Consider the following 3,655-nt stretch of genomic DNA (forward strand, 5'->3'; position numbering starts at 1 on the left):
CCTCTGGCACTGCAGCCTGTGTTGATTCTGCACTGAGTATCCAGGTGGACACAGCTGGCTAGATCAACTCCTAGCTCACCCACCCAGGTCTTGGTAATAAAATGCAGGCTGGCGCCCTCTTCATGATCAAGTCATGGATAAGTGCGACCTTATGATGTGCTCATCTAGATAACGAGTGATAATGCCTGCGTAGTCCAAACAGGGCCTCTGAGAAACACGAAGGAGGGTGAACACAGGTTTGTCAAAGTACAAACTGTTATGTACTGAAGTTTTCACCCTGGGCCAGCAGGGGGATACTGTAGATAGTTTTCACTCAGTTTTCACTCAGGTCCACATATGCAAATAAGGAATTGAAAGTGACGTTCGGTGATTGGATAGTTACAGAAAGTTGTTACTGTTGCTTTGTAGTTGAGCTCTGATATGTCGTCTGATATGTTCACCCACAACTTAACACAAAGAGTCCTCTTCAAGGTCCAGGGTTGTATATGTACGTTCCAGTGAAAACACCTCAGTGCAGAAGGGTTCTCTGAAGCTGTAAAATCTCAGAACCAGCGAATTAGCTGAAGGTCAGTAGACAATTAAAGGAATTTAATCATAAAGCAATCCATGTGCAGCCGCGTGCTGTCTGTTAATTATCTCGCAGTGCTAGAAATTAGAGAATTAAATAAATCCAGGTTGCAACTGGTTGTTGTTTTTTACCAGAGCTTGTACAAAGGAGCTTATTGGTAAAAGCATACAGAGGATAAATGTGCATTATTGGAATGGTAGGAAGATAAACTTTAGTATTCCTAGCTGCTGCTTTATATTTCTTTTGCTCTCCTTTTTCCCTCTGTGTTTTGTGTTTCTGTGTGTAAGTGTTAGCACTGACCATTACTAATTAGCTTCATCCTATAAACACCCTCATCAGTCTGCATTCAGAAGTAGATAGTTAATGGCAATTTTCGCTCTTCAGAGCCCTCTCAGTGTATGAGGAACAAACACTTGTCAACCAACTAATTGGTATACTGAGAGGCTTTGTGCAGGATGTCTTGTGGAACACAGGGTGTGAAGTGGATTATTTATATGTGCAGGTGGGGTGGGGGAGAAATTCAACAAAGTTTGCATTTAAAGGCAAACCAACCAAATTCGCAGTTCCTGAAAGAATACATGAACCAAAACAGCCATCCTTTGAAATTCACACTTTCCCACATTTTGCTGTCCATATGTATAAGAATTCAGCTATCCGCAAAAACAGCATGCAAAATTACATTACATAATGGAAGATTGCTTTGTCCAAATAATGTGTCTATTAGGTTAAATTGCATTCAAAATAATGTGTTTATTAGGAGATAGTCATATCAAAATGCTGATGTATTTTCATGAGGATTTTTTTTTTTTTAGGTGAGCAAATGGCTGCAGAAACGATTTGCATTTATTTATTTTATTTATAAAAGCTTTTCTAGACCACTGCATCATAAAAAGCATATCGCAGCGGCTTACAAAAAATGTAAATAACATAAAAGCAAACGATAACATCATAAAAAGTTAAAAACAAGTTAGAAGCAAAAAAGAAATTTAAAATGTTTTAGCCTTGATTCCTGCATTCCAGGGGGTTGGACTAGATGACCCTTGGGGGTCCCTTCCAACTATACGATTCTATTAAACACCGATAGAGCATTGTGTACTCTTAAAAACCTGCACAGGGCTGGCAGAATTGGAAAGTTTTCAGCAGGCATTTAAAAGTTGGCATGGGATGCATCTACTGAATCTGTATTGGCAGGGTGTTCCACAGGACAGGGCTGATGACATTAAAGGTGCAATGTGGGGAACTGAATTGAAGATTGGAAAAATGAGAAACTGAGCAAACTGAAACTGACAGATCCACCCACAGGTTTCTATCCTTCCCCCTGTCTTCATGACATTAGCTGACAGGCTTTCGTGTATTTTCAGTCTGCGATGTTATGGCCTTTTGCTCCCCAGCTGGAGAAGAATACTGATGACTCACACAGTGGAAGATCGAATGTGGATTTGTCATTCTAGCCTGGCAAGTGCAAGAAGAATTCTGTTTGTGAGTGCAGTACCACTTGAACCGCTTTCGTACTGGGCATTTGTTGTGAGGGGTTGCTGTGTGTGTGCTTTCATCGCTCCCTGTTAGTGGGACACAGCACCAGGAACAAAGCAGCCCCTCCTCTTATGTTTTCCCTGCTCATCTTCCTGTTTCTCTCTCAGGTACAACTTTCCTCTTCCTTCTCAGGAACCTGGGCATCAGGCACTGTGGCTAAAGCATCTGAGTTTCTTCCTAACACATGGAGCAATCCTAACTCCTGGCCAGGAGAAGTTCTGCCACTCAGGGTGGACTGTGGTGGGTAGCAAAATGTGGTTTTCTACTGTGCCAGCTTCTGCAGCAGACAGTCCTGGGATCAGACAAATTGCTACTACAGTGGTACCTCGGGTTACATACGCTTCAGGTTACAGACTCCGCTAACCTAGAAATAGTGCTTCAGGTTAAGAACTTTGCTTCAGGATGAGAACAGAATTCGTGCTCCGGCGGCGCGGCAGCAGCAGGAGGCCCCATTAGCTAAAGTGGTGCTTCAGGTTAAGAACAGTTTCAGGTTAAGTACGGACCTCCGGAACGAATTAAGTACTTAACCCGAGGTACCACTGTATCTGGACTAGCTTAGGATTCTTCTTGCCCCTGCTGGTCACTATTGGCATCTGCTTGTCTATGCTTTTCACAAGTGTAAGGAGGACATCCATGCTGGTGGAGGACCTCTTATGGCAAAGCCCAGCAGAGCTCAGCTGAGTCTGACGGAGGGACACCTGTATGAGTCAAAGTGAACACCTGAATGAAATATCAGAGGAATGGGAGGGAAATTGGTATTGACCCAACTGCGATAATTTTTAAAGCAAACACCCTCCACTTGGGAGCAGGTAAATGGGAAGAGAATTTGTCCTCCAGGTTTTGCTTCTAAATCAACTGCAACCTATTTGCAGTAATAGTGGATTTCCTGCATTGGAAGGAGGCGGTAGATGATACCTAAGTTCCCTTTTAGATACAGTGGTGCCCCGCAATACGAATGCCTCGCAAGACGGAAAACTCGCTAGACGAAAGGGTTTTGCGGTTTTTGAGCTGCTTCGCAAGACAAATTTCCCTATGGGCTTGCTACGCAAGACGACAATGTCGTGCGAGTTCCTGCTGGTTTTTTCCCCCTTCCCCCCTTTTTTCTAAGCTGCTAAGCCGCTTATCAGCTGATCCGATCAGCAGATAAGCCGCCAAAAGCCGCTAATAGCGCTAATCCGCTAATCCTTCAATGGGCTTGCTTCGCAAGACGAAAAAACCGCTAGACAAAGAGAATCACAGAACGGATTCTTTTCATCTTGCGAGGCACCACTGTACTGTTATAGATCGGGGGGGGATCCCCCTGAAGCCTAGGGATGAATAAATGCTAGGATTTTGATTAATTGGGATATGGATTAAAACATAAACTGCAGAGTTGTGCCAGACAGGGAATTCCTGGGCTGGCATATGCAAAACCAACCTGGTCCAGCTATGGCTATCAAGAGTATAACTGAGGGCCATTAACTTCTTCCCCCAGGTGTGAACACTGGCTGGGGATTTGGGAGGTTGCCAGGGTAACTGCTCTGGGGGAGGGCAAAGGTTTTTCTAGGATGAAGA

At 43.9% G+C, this 3,655-nt stretch overlaps 1 long non-coding RNA gene across 1 annotated transcript; it reads left to right on the plus strand.

The window, feature by feature from the left end:
* Positions 1-461: 461 nt before the first annotated feature.
* On the plus strand, positions 462-2,952 carry LOC308588439. Its single transcript, XR_014008765.1, has 3 exons — positions 462-566; positions 1,930-2,047; positions 2,234-2,952. It is a non-coding gene; the product is annotated as an uncharacterized lncRNA (long non-coding RNA).
* Positions 2,953-3,655: the final 703 nt, after the last annotated feature.

This window comes from Podarcis bocagei (assembly GCF_964188305.1).
Source record: "Podarcis bocagei genome assembly, chromosome: 5".
Lineage (NCBI taxonomy): Eukaryota > Metazoa > Chordata > Lepidosauria > Squamata > Lacertidae > Podarcis > Podarcis bocagei.